Source organism: Mobula birostris, chromosome 5 (assembly GCF_030028105.1).
Source record: "Mobula birostris isolate sMobBir1 chromosome 5, sMobBir1.hap1, whole genome shotgun sequence".
Taxonomy (NCBI): Eukaryota; Metazoa; Chordata; class Chondrichthyes; order Myliobatiformes; family Myliobatidae; genus Mobula; species Mobula birostris.
The window spans coordinates 108,712,355-108,729,097 of record NC_092374.1 but is presented as its reverse complement, the minus strand read 5'-3'; the positions used below and the strand labels follow the sequence as shown (position 1 = coordinate 108,729,097).

Below are 16,743 nucleotides of genomic sequence, written 5' to 3'. Positions count from 1 at the left end.
ATGTGTGGAATAATCAGAGATGGACAAGGTCTTAAATTAATTCTTGACTCGTTATCTATACTCAACTGTGGAGAAGGATAAGCTAGTGAGTTCAGGGAAGAGAATGGTGATGTCCTGAAACATAGTGGCATTATGAAAGAGGAGATGTTGGTACTTTTGAAGCAGATCAAACCCTGGGCTCAACTAGCTGGTGGACAATGAGGGAAGAAATTACTGAGGTTCTGGGAGAGATTTTTCTATCTTCTTGAGTGTGGGTGAAGCACTAGAAAACTATTGGATGGCTAATGTTGTCCAGTAAGTAGGGCTTCAAGGACAAGTCAAGAAACTACAGACAAGAGAGCTTAATGCCTAATGTTACTGAAAGGGGTTTTGAGGGACAGGAATAATCTACATTTTGAAAAGTAAGGAAAGGAGTGGCCTTTTGCATACAATATTCTGCCTCTTGGATTTGATTAAGTTATTTGAAAAGGTGACCTAGAGTAGTGGTCCCCAACTTCCGGGCTGCGGACCGATACCGACCCGTGAAGCATGCAGGGGTGCAGCGGTAGCCGGGACGCACCCAGCACATCTTTAAGAAAAAAGCCGAAATAAACAAGCTGCTTAATTAGGTGCCGCCCAGCTTGTAAATGTCGGCACAGATCAGAGGCAATTACTTCTGATCTGGGCCGACATTTACTTGCCAGGTGGCACCTAATTAATCAGCTTGGTTATTTCAGCTTTTTTCTTAAAGATGTGCTGGGTGCGCCCTGGCTACCATTGCACCCCTGCATGCTTTGTGGATTGGTATCGGTCCGCGGCCCGGAGGTTGGGGCCACTGATCTAGAGAACTGATAAATGAAGTGTGATAGCTATTATCAACATGAACTTTAGCAGAGCCTTTGACAAGATACCACGTGGTAGATGGGTCCAGAAGGTTAGATCATGTGTGATCCATGGTGAGGTAGCCAAATGGATACAAAATAGGAGGCAAAAGATGGTAATGAAGGGTTGCTTCTTTCAGACTTGGGTCCTGTGACCACAGTGATGTGCCACAGAGATCAATGCTGGGTCCCTGTCATTTGTAATACATATTGATTACTTGGATGAGAAAGTAGGTGCGGTGATTAGTGAGTGTGTAGATGACACCAAAATTGGTGATATAGTGAAGAAGGTTGCCTCAGCTTGTGTTTAACCTCAATTAAATTGGAAAGTGGGCAAAGGAATGGAAAGAAAATGAAAGGATAGAAATTAACTCAGACAAATATGAAGTGATCCATTTTGAGAAGGTAAACCAGTGCAGGAGATACATAGTGAACGATACAGTTCTGGGGACTGTTGTTGAAAGAGGGGCCTACAGTACAAGTAGTAATACAGGCAGAGAGAATGTTTAGCAAGCTTTCCTTTATCAGTGGTACATTAAGTACAGGAGTTAGGACGATATGTCACAACCATACAAGATGTTGGTGAGACCACATTTGGAGTATTCGTGTGCACATGGATCTGATTAAGTTAAAGAGGGTGCAGAACAGATTCTCAAGAGTGCTGCCAAATGGAACGCTGTGTTACAAGGAGAGGGTGAATAGGCTGGGGCAGTTTTCCCTGGAGCAAACCTTATGGACGTTTATAAAATGATGATGAGGTAAGTTCAAACTAAATTTATTATCTAAGTACACATATGTCACCATATACTACCTGAGATTCATTTCCTTCTCGGCATTCACAGCAAATACAAAGAAATACAATAGAATCAATGAAACACGACACACAAAGACAGACATATCACCAGTGTGCAAAAGACAACAAATTGTGCAAATAGAAAAATGAAAACAAAATAATAATAATATGAAATTAATAAATATTAAATAGTACTGAGTACATGAATTATAGGGTCCCTGAAAATGAGTCCATGGGTTGTGGACTCAGCTCGGTGTTGGTGAGTGAAGTTATCCACGATGGTTAAAGGGTTATAACTGCCTCTGAACCTGGTGGTGTGGGACCTAAGGCTCTTGTGCCTCCTTCCTGATGGCAGTGAGAGGAGAGCATGGTAAGGTGGATGCTTCAGTTCTTTTTATTCAAGATTAGGGGTCCAATTCTACAGGACATGGATTAAAGTGAGAGATTTAAAGATTTAAAGGGAATCTGAGAGACATTTTTCTTACAAAGAGGGTGCTGGGTATGAAATAAGCTGCCAGAGGAGGTGTTTGAGGCAGGCACAATCGCAACATTTAAAAAACATTTGAACAAGTCCATTGAAGATACTTATGTCTTTCTGTCCCTGTTGCACTTTATTCTACATTTTGTTACTGTTTTCCCTTTTACTACCTTAGTGCACTGTGTAATGAATTGATCTGTATGAACAGTATGCAAGACAAATTTTTCACTGTATATCAGAATGTGAAAATAATGAACCAATTACACGTGAAAATAATAAGCACTTGGGAGACCTTGCGCAGCATTCCCTAAAGGTTCATTTGCAGGTTGAGTCTGTGGCAAATGCAATGTCAGCATTCATTTCAAGGGGACTAGAATATAAAAGCAAGGATTTAATGCTGAGACTTTATAAAGCACTGGTGAGGCCTCACTTGGAGCATTGTGAGCAGTTTTGGGCCCCTTATCATAGAAAGGATCTGCTGACACTGGAGAGGGTTCAAAGGAAATTCACGAAAATGATTTCAGAAAATGATTGTGTGGATAGTCAGAGGCTTTTTCCCAGGGCTGAAATGGCTAACACGAGAGGTCACAGTTTTAAGATGCTTGGAAGTAGGTACAGAGGAGATGGCAGGGCTATGTTTTTTACGCAGAGAGTGGTGAGTGCGTGGAATGGGCTGCCGGCGGCAGTGGTGGAGGTGGAAACAATAGGGTCCTTTAAGAGATTCGTGGATAGGTACATGAAGCTTAGAAAGATAGAGGGCTATGGGTAATCCTAGGTCATTTCTAAAGGAAGGACATGTTCGGCACAGCATTGTGGACCTAGGGGCCTGTATTTTGCTACAGGTGTTCTATGTTTCTGTGATTGAACTGCTTGTCATATAAAGAGCTTTTGATGACCTTGGGCCTGAATTCACTGGAATTCAGAAGAATGACGCATGACCTAATTGAAACCTATTGATTGAGGAAAGACCTCGACAGAGTGGATTTATCCTATGGTGGGAGGGTCCAGGGCCAGAGGACACAACTTCCGAATAGAGGGCCGTCCTTTTAGAATGGACACGAGGAGGCACTTCCTTAGCCAAAGAGTGGTGAATCTGTTGGATTTGTTGCCACAGGCAGCCGTGGAGGCTAAGTCTTTACGTATGTATAAGGCAGAGGTTGACAGATTCTTGATTGGTCAGGGCATGAAGGGACATGTGGAGGAGGAAGGAGATTGGGGCTGAGAAGCAACATAGAGCAGCCATGATGAAATGGCGAAGCAGACTTGATGGACCAAATGGCCTAATTCTGCTCCTGTAACTTATGATCTTATGGTCTTATTCCAACTCCAATAGGAATGGTTCAGAGGGATATGGCTAAACATGGGCAAATGAGATTAGGCTGGGTACGATTCTCCTTCCTGTCTATGACTCTCAATAATATCCCTTTGAAGAACCAAGTATATTTATAATTCATGGTCGCATAAAATTTTGTTAGCTATCTACCTTTCGATAAAGTAAATTTTACAGGGTTTGCTGCTGTCTCACATTTTGTTACAAATGAAAAGAAATCATTATTCTGAGCATTAATCTGCACTCAGTTATTTAGGATAATCTTAAAATTGGGTTAATGTTCCCATAAATGGATCTATTTTCTCAAAATTATATGTTTGATGACATTGTAGGAATGGATTAACAGTTTTGACCTTGAGGGAAGGAGAAACAAATAAAGAAGAGAGATTTTTACATTCTTGCAGTTACCAATTTATAATGGACTACTTGATTTGCGTTGCTGTACCTCTGAGGGACAATCCAATCTGTAGTTTAAACAAAGTTGGAAAATTAATGATTGAAGATGCAATCATGCTGTGGTCACTGATTGTCAACACAGTGACCTGTTCTTCAATTTTTCTTATTTCTACAGTGAAAGCACAAGCAATGTTACATTGATTTAACCCAGTTGGATCATCATCCTGAGCACGGGTAAGGAAAAAAAAAATTCTTTAATAACCTGAGGAAAAGATTAACTGCAACAGTGTCATACATCACTGAAACAATCAGTTGGCTTATGGAATAACTGAAAGTCAAAGTTCAAAGTAAATTTATTATTTAAGTAGATATATGTCACCATATGCTACCCTGGGATTCATTTTATTCTGGGCATTCATTGTAGAACAAAGAAATACAATCGAATCAATGCAAAACTGGTAATGGGGGACAAAGAAATGGCAGACGAACTTGATAAGTATTTTTGTGTCAGTCTTTACTGTGAAAGAACACCAGCAGTTTGCCAGAAATTTGAGGGTGTCACAGGGCAGAAGTGAGTATAGTTGCTATTACTAAAGAAAGGGTGCTTGGGAATCTGAAAGGGCTGAACGTAGACAAGTCACCTGGATCAGATGGACTACACTCCAGGGTTCTGAAAGAAGTAGCTGAAGATATTCTGGAAACATTAGTAATGATCTTTCAAAAATCAATCAATTCTGACATAGTTCCAGAGGACTGGAGGGAGCCAGAAGAAAGGAGGTCATAGGTCAGTCAGCCTGACTTAAGTTTTTGGGAAGATGTTGGAGTCCATTATGAAGGATGATGTTTTGGGCACTTGGAAGCACATGATAACATATGATAAGACAGAATGGTTTCCTTAAAGAGAAATCTTGCCAGACAAATCTATTGGAATTCTTTGTAGAAATAACAAGCAGGATAGACAAGGAGAGTCTGTAGATGTTGTTTACTTGGATTCTCAGAAGGCCTTGAACAGCCACACATGAGGCTGCTTAACAAGATAAGATCTGATGGTATTTACATGAAAGAGACTGGCATGGATAGAAGATTGGCTGAGTGCCAGGAGGAAGAGTCAGCAAAAACGGTGCCTATTGGGCCCTAAAAGGAAACTAGTGATGTTCCCCAGGGGATGGTATCAAGACCGCTTCTTTTCACGTTATACAGTATGTCACGATTTGGTTGCCGGAATTAATGGCGTTGTGACTAAGTTTGCAATGATCCAAAGATAGATGGAGGGGCAGGTAGTATTGATGAAGCAGGTAATCTGCAGAAGGACTTGGACAGATTGGGAGAATGGGTAAAAAAGTAGTAGATGAAATATAATATAGGGAGTGTATGGTCATGCGCTTTGGTAGAAGGAATAAAGGCAGAGATTATGTTGTAAATGGGGAGAAAATTCAAAACTCAGGTACAAATGAACTTGGGAGTCCTTGTGCAGGATTCCCTAAAGGTTAACCTGCAGGCTGAGTAGGTGACAAGGAATGTAAATGTAATGTTAGCATTCATTTTGAGAGGAGTAAAATAATAGAATATAAGAGAAAAGATGTGATGGTGAGGCTTTATAAGGCATTGATCAGACCACACGGAGTATTGTGAGTAATTCTGGACCCTTTATAGAAGAAAAGATGTGCTGACATTGGAGAGGGTCCAGAGGAGGTTCACGAATGAAAGAGTTAAAATATGAGGAGCGGTTGGTGGCTCTGGAGCTGTACTCACTAGAGGTCAGAAGAATGAAGCGGGATCTCATCGAAACCTATTGAAAATTGAAAGGCCTAGATATGGATGTGGAGAGGATGTTTTCTATAGTGAGGGAGTCTAGGACCAGAAGGCACAACCTCAGAATTGAGCGACATCCAGTTAGAATCCAGTTGGTGCTTCCAATGCATTGGCAGTTGTCGGTGCCAGGAGGTTTATGGCAGGGAGTTTCTCCCTTTGCCGCCTGCTATTGGGGACTCGGGAGTCGATCGATTCGGGACTTTGAGACTTTTTTTTTACCGTGCCCATGGTCTATTCTTTATCAAGTTATGGTATTGTTTTGCACTGCTGTAACTATATGTTATAATTATGTGGTTCTGTCAGTGTTAGTCTTTGGTTTGTCCTGTTTTTCTGTGATACACCTGTATCACACTGGAGGAACATTGTATCATTTCTTAATGCATGCATGCATTTCTAAATGACAATAAACAAGGACTGAGTGTTCTCATAATCTAACCTAATTATGCTCCTATGTTTTGTGGTCTATGGTCTTAACTACAAGTGTAGTGGTTCTATTGATTCAAGATGGCACCAGCGAACTAAACGACCAATGGTGATATCCTGCCGACAGCTCACAAAACTACTTTTACTTCTTCTTCTTTCAAATACGATTCTACTACTAAGTTGCATGCAATTGGAACCTCAGAATTACATGTTGATGGTGTGGTTTTGGGTCGATTGAGCAATCTGGTCCGAAGGAATTCAGTGAGGTTTGGAGTGAAGTGTGCAGCATGGAGCCCTGGAGGACTGCAGATGAGGCCTGACCCCAAGATCAACTCCCTTGCTTCTCTCCGATTGAGGCATGAAGCAAGTTTGAAGTCAGTGAGAACGAGAATGGAGGACAGGCTGATGTTCGGTGCTGTCCACCTGCATTTGATTGGTCTTCCTCTTTCTCTTGCTAGTTGCTACCAGAGGAAAGTGCAGGAGTCTTGGGATCCATAGTGCATGGATTGATTGGTGAGACTCATGGCTGCAGACTTGTTTTGGGGGACTTTGAGGTTTACATGTGTTTCTGGACTCAGATAATTCTTTATTTGCTTTTTTTGAGCAGCTTGATTGGGATAATCGATGCGGACTGGAGTGGTTCAATGAAGATTGGCTCTGCGGCCTGCAATGGGCTAGCGGTGTGGTGCTGAACTGAACTGAGCTGAATACTACTGGAGTCTTGAGTCCACCTTTGATGTTTAATATACTGTGTGCTTTTGGCTGGCTGCGTAATTTGTTCTTTTATCATGCGTTAGGCATTTGATGTTTTCTTGAACAGGTTCCATGGTGTTTCTTTGTTTTGTAGCAGCCTGTGGGAGGACGAATCTCAGAGTTGTATTTTTATACATATTTTAATAATAAACGTGCTTTGAATCATTGAATCTTTTTGATTGAATCAAATTCCAGCACCACTTTTTGCTGCAAGTTCCAGATATCAACTTTCCTTAATATAAAATTTAATAATTTATTAGGCACTCGTTAGTCTCGTGAGACCATGGATTTGCGCCTTGGAAGGTTTCCAGGGCGCAGGCCTGGGCAAGGTTGTATGGAAGACCGGCAGATGCTCATGCTGCAAGTCTCCTCTCTCCACACCACCGATGTTGTCCAAGGGAAGGGCATTAGGGCCGATACAGCTTGGCACTGGTGTCATTGCAGAGCAACGTGTGGTTAAGTGCCTTGCTCAAGGACACAACACGCTGCCTCAGCTGAGGCTCAAACTAGCAACCTTCAGATCACCTTCAGAACCTTAACCACTTGGCCACGTGCCAATACTTTCCCATCAAACATCCTTTTAAACTTACTCCTTTCACCTTACACTTAGATCCTCTTCAAAGTTTCTACTGTGGAAAACAATTGACTGTCTACCACTTCTATGCCTCATAATTTTACATACCTCTCTCTGGTTAACCCCTCAACCTCCTTTGCACCAGAGAGAACCCAGTTCATCCAATCTTTCCTATAACTAAAATCCTCCAATCTGCTCATTATTATCACATGTATTGAGATACTATGAAAAGCATTTTTTTTGAAGATGTTCTAACAAATTTGATCATTACACAGTGCATTGAGACAGAACATGGTAAAACAATAACAATGCAAAATAAAGTGTAAAAGCTACAGAGAAGATACAGTGGAGGAGAACAATAAGGTGTAAGATCGTAATGAGCTAGACTGTGTGGTCAAGGTTCTGAATTATCTACCTCATCCTGGATTCAGTTGACCCCAATATTTTAGGCCAATCTCACACAAGGAACCTCATCAAAAGCCTTCCTGAGGTTCACATAGAGTGAATTCATCACACTGCCCTCATCAATAAAAAATTTAGTCAATTTGATGAGAATGAAGCTGCTCCAATCAAAGTCCATCTTTGAATAATTCCTGGCTTTCTGGTTGAAGATTGGATCTGTCGCTCTAATAAATTCCTCAGCATTGATGTTCGATCTCAGAACAATAATTACTAAGCTTATCCCTGCTGTTTTTCTCAAATAAAGGAACTGCACTTGCAGTAACTTCAGTAATTTGGTGCCACAGATCTGGCCAGTGAAGGTTCAAACCTCTCTGTCAGCAACCTCCCTCATCTTCCATTGCAACCTGGGATAGACAGCACTTAGAACATTACAGCATAGTACAAGCCCTTCGACCCACAATATTGTGCCAACTTTTTAATCTAACCCTTTCCTCCCAGATAGCCCTCCATTTTTCTATCATCCATGTGCCTATCTAAGAGTTTCATAAATATCCCTACTATATCTGCCTTTATCACCACCTGTGGCAGTACATTCCACACACTCGCCACACTCTGTGTAAAAAATATCCCTGACATTTGCCCTATACTTTCCTCCTATCACCTTAAAATTAACCCAACTTACACCTCATCGAACCATGAGGGTTTAGCCACCTTTAAGCCGGTTGGGACATCTAGTTAATGGTAACTTTTATGAGACTTTTATCATGCACCTTCTTGAATTCACCAGTTACAATGTCCTTCTGCTTAATGAATATACACTCAGTAGCCAATTTATTAGAGATCTCCTGTACCTAATAAAGTGACCACTGCGTGTATGTTTGTTGTTGTTTTGCTGCAGTAACCCATCTACATCAAGGTTTGATGCGTTGTGCATTCAGAGATGTTCTTCTGCACACCACTGTTGAAACACGTTGTTACTTGAGTTACTGTCACCTTCCTGTCAGTATGAACCAGTCTGGCCGTTCTCCTCTGACCTCTCTCATTAACAAAGCATTTTTGCCCATAGATCTGCTGCTCACTGGATTTTTTTTGTTGTTCCTTATATCATTCTCTGTAAACTCTACAGATTGTGTGCATGAAAATCCCAGAAGTTCAGCATTTTCTGAGATAGTCAAACCACCCCATCTGGCACCAACAATCAGTCCATGGTCAAAGTTACTTAGATTACAATTCTTCCCTATTCCAATATTTGGTCTGAAAAATAACTAAATCTCTTGACCATGTCTTCATGCTTTTCTGCATTGAGTTGCCACCATATGATATTTTGATTAGATATTTGCATTAGTGAGCAGGTGTATCTAATAAAGTGGCCATTGAATGTAAATGGTAAAGTAAAAACAGATAATTATTTTTGGAGCTGCAAAGTAATCATTCAGGCACATAATCTGTATCTTTTAGCTCCATGCACAGATAAAGGTCCCTAATGGATCATGCTCTATTCCTGCTTGCCCTCATGTAATTATAAAACGCTTTCTGATTTGTCTTAATCAGGCTTTGTATCCCTTATATTTACTACATTCCCAAAGGACGTTTGCTCTTTTCAGTTCTCTTTCTGTGTTATATGTTTCCTTTCTTTATGCTTCATCTAATCTTCAATGTGCTTCACATTCAAAGCTCCTTGAGCCTATTATGGGAGCACATTGGTCCTGAAGTCTCCCTAGTTCAGTTTTGAAAGACTCCTTCTTGGCAGATATAGACCTATCTCTTTCCTCCTGGTTTGACAACAGGAGGTGGAATGTTATGTTGAAGTTGTGGACAATGGTGTGGCCAAATTCAGAGTATTATGTGCAGTTCTGGTCACCTTCCTGCAGGAAAGATATCAAAACCTGGAAACAGTGCAAAGGAAATTTACAAGGATGTTGCCAGGACTTGAGTTACAGAAATAAACTAAATAGTTTAGGACTTTATTCCCTGGGCTGCTGGAGAATGAAGGGAATTCATATGGAGCTGTACAACACTATAAAGGACTACACATAGGGTGAAATCCTGCAGGTTTTTTCTTTTTTTTTGGCATGTGCCTGCATGCTTGCAAGTCTGTGTGTGTGCAGCTGTGTGTGCAACTGTGTGTGTGCGTCTGTGTGTCCATGTGTGCATCCATGATGATGTCTTTTTCATGGCTTTTACAAGGCGCAGAGAGAGAGAGAGAGAGAGAGAGAGAGATAGAGACTGTGTGGCGTGCCACTCCTCACACAGACATTTTCGCAGTATTTTCCCTTTATTTTACGAGGTTGAATTGTGATCTCATAGAAACATAGAAAACGTAGAAAATAGGTGCAGAGTAGGCCATTCGGCCCTTCGAGCCTGAACCACCATTCAGTATGATCATGGCTGATCATCCAACTCAGAACCCTGTACCAGCCTTCCCTCCATACCCCCTGATCCCTTTAGCCACAAGGGCCATATCTAACTCCTCCTTAAATATAGCCAATGAACTGGCCTCAACTGTTTCCTGTGGCAGAGAATTCCACAGATTCACCACTCTCTGTGTGAAGAAGTTTTTCCTAATCTCGGTCCTAAAAGGCTTCCCCTTTATCCTCAAACTGTGACCCCTAGTTCTGGACTTCCCCAACATCGGGAACAATCTTCCTGCATCTAGCCTGTCCAATCCCTTTAGGATTTTATACGTTTCAATAAGATCCCCCTCTATCTTCTAAATTCCAACGAGTATAAGCCTAGCCGATCCAGTCTTTCCTCATATGAAAGTCCTGCCATCCTAGGAATCAATCTGGTGAACCTTCTTTGTACTCCCTCTATGGCAAGAATGTCTTTCCTCAGATTAGGGGACAAAACTGCACACAATACTCCAGATGTGGTCTCACCAAGGCCTTGTACAACTGCAGTAATACCTCCCTGCTCCTGTACTCAAATCCTCTTGCTATAAATGCCAGCATACCATTTGGCTTTTTCACCGCCCGCTGTACCTGCATGCCCACTTTCAATGACTGGTGTATAATGACACCCAGGTCTCGTTGCACCACCCCTTTTCCTAATCGGCCACCATTCAAATAGTAATCTGTTTTCCTGTTTTCACCACCAAAGTGGATAACCTCACATTTATCCACATTAAATTGCATCTGCCATGAATTTGCCCACTCACCTAACCTATCCAAGTCACCCTGTATCCTCCTAGAATCCTCCTCACAGCTAACACTGCTGCCCAGCTTCGTGTCATCTGCAAACTTGGAGATGCTGTATTTAATTCCCTCATCTAAGTCATTAATATATATTGTAAACAACTGGGGTCCCAGCACAGAGCCTTGCGGTACCCCACTAGTCACTGCCTGCCATTCTGAAAAGGTCCCGTTTATTCCCATTCTTTGCTTCCTGTCTGCCAACCAATTCTCTATCCACATCAATACCTTACCCCCAATACCGTGTGCTTTAAGTTTGCACAATAATCTCCTGTGTGGGACCTTGTCAAAAGCCTTTTGAAAATCCAAATATACCACATCCACTGGTTCTCCCCTATCCACTCTACTAGTTACATCCTCAAAAAATTCTATGAGATTCGTCAGACATGATATTCCTTTCACAAATCCATGCTGAACTTTTCCGATGATTTCACTGCTTTCCAAATGTGCTGTTATCACATCTTTGATAACTGACTCTAGCATTTTCCCCACCACCGATGTTAGGCTAACCGGTCTATAGTTCCCCGGTTTCTCTCTCCCTCCTTTTTTAAAAAGTGGGGTTACATTAGCCACCCTCCAATCCTCAGGAACTAGTCCAGAATCTAACGAGTTTTGAAAAATTATCACTAATGCATCCACTATTTCTTGGGCTACTTCCTTAAGCACTCTGGGATGCAGACCAACTGGCCCTGGGGATTTATCTGCCTTTAATTCCTTCAATTTACCTAACACCACTTCCCTACTAACATGTATTTCCCTCAGTTCACTCCATCTCACTGGACCCTCTGTCCCCTACTATTTCCGGAAGATTATTTATGTCCTCCTTAGTGAAGACAGAACCAAAGTAGCTATTCAATTGGTCTGCCATGTCCTCGCTCCCCATAATCAATTCACCTGTTTCTGTCTGTAGGGGCCCTACAGTTCTCTTAACCAATCTTTTTCTTTTCACATACCTGTAAAAGCTTTTACAGTCAGTTTTTATGTTCCCTGCCAGTTTTCTCTCATAATCTTTTTTCCCTTTCCTAATTAAGCCCTTTGTCCTCCTCTGCTGGACTCTGAACTTCTCCCAGTCCTCAGGTGAGCCACTTTTTCTGGCTAATTTGTATGCTTCTTCTTTGGAGTTGATACTATCCCTAATTTCTCTTGTCAGCCACGGGTGCACTACTTTCCCTGATTTATTCTTTTGCCAAACTGGGATGAACAATTGTTGTAGTTCATCGATGCAATCTTTAAATGCTTGCCATTGCATATCCACCGTCAACCCTTTAAGTGTCATTTGTCAGTCTATCTTAGCTAATTCACATCTTATACCTTCAAAGTTACCCCTCTTTAAGTTCAGAGCCTTTGTTTCTGAATTAACTATGTTACTCTCCATCTTAATGAAGAATTCCACCATATTATGGTCACTCTTACCCAAGGGGCCTCTCATGACAAGATTGCTAATTAACCCTTCCTCATTGCTCAATACCCAGTCTAGAATAGCCAGTCTCGACACTCAACCCGGCACAAATGGAAAGCATACTCGGGAGCAGAGCCGACTAGTTTCGAACCCGGGAACCTCCACTCCTGGGTCCAGCGCCGATATCATTGCGCCACCAGACGGCCCCCTTCAGGTTTTTTCATCTCATGTTAGGTGTAACTAGAATGAGAGGTCTTAGGTTTAGACTGAAAGGTCTAAAGTCTGTTTCACGGGAACATGAGAGGGAACTACTCATCAGGAGGTGGTGCAAGTCTGGAATGAGCTGCCAGTGCAAGAGTTAGGGTACGGGTTCAAATGCAACTTTTCAGATGAGCTTGGATAGGTACATGGATGACAGGAGTATGGAGGGCTATTGGCCAGGCACAGGTAGATGGGCAGAGGCAAAAAACTATGCCGGCATGGACTAGATGGGCTAAAAGGCCTACTTCTGTGCTGTAGTGTTCTGTTACTGTATAACTGTAAGATATAGACACCTATCATGACTACCAACCCAGTTTATAAAGGCTAAATAAAATAACATCAGTGTCTCTAAAGTTTCACTGAGAAGCAGATTACAAAATCCTTTAGCTCCATTTCAACCACATAGAATAGGACCAATCAAGTGTGACAGTGGAAAAGTGTGTTTGGAACCGAAGGAGATAGCAGAAGTACTTAATGAATATTTTGCTTCAGCATTCACCACAGAAAACGATCTTGGCGATTGTAGGGATGACTTACAGTGGACTAAATAGCTTGAGCATGTAGATATTAATAAAGATGATGTGCTGGAGCTTTTGGAAAGCATCAAGTTAGATAAATCGCCGGGACCGGATGAGGTGTACCCCAGGCTACTGAGGGAGGTGAGGGAGGAGATTGCTGAGCCTCTGGCGATGATCTTTGCATCATCAATGGGGACGGGAGAGGTTCTGGAGGACTGGAGACTTGTGGATGTTGTTCTCTTATTCAATAAAGGAAGTAGAAATAGCCCAGGAAATGATAGACCAGTGAGTCTTACTTCAGTAGTTGGTAAGTTGATGGAGAAGATCCTGAGAGGCAACATTTGGAGAGGCATAATATGATTAGGTAGAGTTAGCATGGCTTTGTCAAAGGCAGGTCATGCCTTATGAGCCTAATTGAATTTTTTGACTATGTGAGTAAAGACGTTGATGAAGGAAGAGCAGTAGATGTAGTGTACATGGATTTCAGCAACGCATTTGACAAGGTACCCCATACAAGGCTTATTCAGAAAGTAAGGAGGCATGGAATCCAAGGGGACATTGCTTTGTGGATCCAGAATTGGCTTGCCCACAGAAGGCAAAGAGTGGTCATAGATGGGTCATATTCTGCATGGAGGTCCTAGAAGCATGATTTTCCGGGAACAATTCCATAAACAAGCACACCGACCATGATAATATTTATGAGCTGATGCGGGCAAAATTTCAGACCCCGACGTATGAAGTCCATTATATAGTTGATCAGTGATGAGATTTCCTCCCCACATCACAACTGAGTTTCTGAAATGACATCCAATCAGTTGGTTGAAAAGTATATAAAGGTCAAGCATTCGGTAGCCACACCACAATCAACAGCACACCAATGATGTCTCCTTGCATGTGACAAAACATTTGCCAGAAATTTGCCAAGAGTGGTAACTGTATGCCTTTGGAATGTGGGAGGAAACTGAAGCAAACTGAGGAAATCCACATGGTCACAGGGAGATCACACAAGCTTCTTATATCCAGTGGCAGGAATCGAATCCTGATTACTGATTGCTGGAACTGTAACACAACTGCACTAACCACTATGCTACAGTGCCACTAAAGATGAATAAAATATCAAAGCAGATTTGATAGGCACGTGTAGAAGAATAAGTTGTAGAGGTACAACTAATTTAGAAGGGAAGTGGATCAAGTGAGATTGTTCTGTGTGAAGCAATATGCATGTGATAGGCTGAATTCTTCAACATTAATCACATAAAATAGATATTTTAAGCCCATTTGAGGTAAAAAAGAAAAGAAATGTTCATATAGAGAAATGTGATATTAACATGGAACATAGAGCACAACAGCACAGTACAGGCTCTTCACCCCAAGATTTTGTGTCAAACTTTTAACTTACACTCTAAAATCAATCTAACCCTTCTTTTCTATGTAACACTCCATTTTTCTATCATCCATGTGCTTAGCTAACAGTTTTTTAAATGCCTCTGCCACCACCCTTGTCAGTGCATTCCACGCACCCAGCATTATCTGTGTGAAAAAAAAAACACCTCGGACATCCCCCCTTTACTTTCCTTCAGTCACATTAAAATTATGCCCCTTTGTATTTCCACCCTTGGGAAAAGTCTCTGGCTGTCCACTCAATCTATGCTTCCTATCATCTTGTACACCTCTATTAAGACACCTCTCATCCTTTGCTCCAAAGAGGAAAGCTCTAGCTCATTCAATGTATTGTGGTGACCCACTTTTTACACAAGCGAACCGGCTGACAAGATAGCCCACGCGCGGGGAGTGACTTTTGTAATGCACCTCTGACATCATTTCCACCTGGAGAAGGCTGGAGGGGAACTGCTTAAAAGCCAGTGCCACGAAGTTTGAATAAACAAGTCTTGAGTGCAACTTATAGACTGCGTTTTGATATTTCTAGCTCTGTGTGTAGCACATCGCTACATTGGTGACCCCGATGGTCCAGACGGGATTTGGACCAAAGATGATTGACTCTTCTTCTGTTCACGCAGTTTTGCTAAAACTGCCAGCTTTCTGGATGTTGTGACCATGCGTGTGGTTTGACCAAGCAGAAGCCCAGTTCCAGATTCCGCAGATATCTTTGGATTCCACACGTTACTATTATGAGGTGAGCTCCCTTGACCAGGAGACAGCCGCACGGGTCGGGGATTTCATACAGTCACCCCCTGAAGAAAGCAAATATGCAGCTTTCAAAGCGCTGCTCTTAGAGACGTTTGGCCTCTCACGGCATGAGCGAAATGCCTGCTTGCTGCACCTGGACAGTTTGGGAGACAGGCCGCCGTCAGCATTAATGAATGAGATGCTGGCCCTGGCTGAAGGACACAAGCTCTGCCTCATGTTTGAGCAGGCATTCCTAGAACAACTGCCCGAGGACATACATCTGCTGCTGGCCGACGCAGATTTCAGTGACCCCTGGAAGGTGGCGGCCCGGGCAGACGTGCTGCGGAAAGCCAAGAGGGAGAGCGGGGCGTCCGTCGGATAGATTACCAAGCCACACGCCCAACAGCAGGCCAGACCAGGCCTGGCAACGGAGCGCACAACCCAGAGGCAGGAGTGAGGAGGCTAATGAACAGTGGTGTTTCTACCACCAGCGGTGGGTCACAGAAGCCCGCCGTTGTCGCCCATCCTACAAGTTCCCAGGAAACGTCAGGGCCAGCCACCGCTAATGGCTATGGCGGCTGGCCACCAGGACAGCCTCCTGTACGTCTGGGGCAAACAGTCGGAACGACGCTTCTTGGTCGACACAGGAGCATAGATCAGCGTCTTACCCCCGATGGGGTATGACACCCGCAACAGGGAGCCGGGACCCACCCTGAGGGCCGCAAACGGCAGCACGATTCGGACCTACGGCACCCGCACAGTGCAGCTACAGTTCGGCGCCTGCTGGTTCACGTGGGACTTCACACTGGCCGCCGTGGCCTAACCACTCCTGGGGGCGGACTTCTTGCGAGCCCACAGCCTGCTGGTCGACTTGCAAGGGAAAAGACTGGTCCATGCCAAGTCTTTCCAGACGTTCTCCCTGGGTGAAGCCAAGTTGACGGCCCCACACCTGGACCCCATCACGCTGTCCGACAATGAATTCACCAGAATCCTGGCGGACTTTCCATCAGTCCTGGCACCGCAGTTCACGGCAGCCATGCCCAGACACGGAGTACAGCACCACATTCTGACCCAGGGACCACCCCTCCATGCCCGCGCACGAAGGCTCCCCCCGGACAAGCTCCACCTGGCGAAGGAGGAGTTCAAGAGGATGGAGGAATTGGGGATCGTACGGCAGTCCGACAGCCCATGGGCCTCCCCCTTTCACATGATGCCCAAAGCAACCGGGGGCTGGAGACCATGCGGCAACTACCACAGACTGAACGAGGCTACAGCTCCAGACCAGTACCCTGTGCTGCACATACAGGACTTTGCAGCAAACTTGCATGGGACAAGCATCTTTTCCAAAGTAGACTTCGTCCGGGGGTACCATCAAATCCAGGTACACCCTGAAGACATCCCCAAAACAGCACTCAACACCCCATTC

General features: G+C 43.3%; 1 protein-coding gene across 1 annotated transcript in view; it reads right to left on the bottom strand.

Moving 5' to 3' along the window:
• The window catches only part of LOC140197315 (contactin-associated protein-like 5), a 1,626,808-nt gene that overhangs the window by 128,062 nt on the left and 1,482,003 nt on the right, over positions 1 to 16,743 (bottom strand). The gene's annotated exons all lie outside the window — the stretch shown is intronic.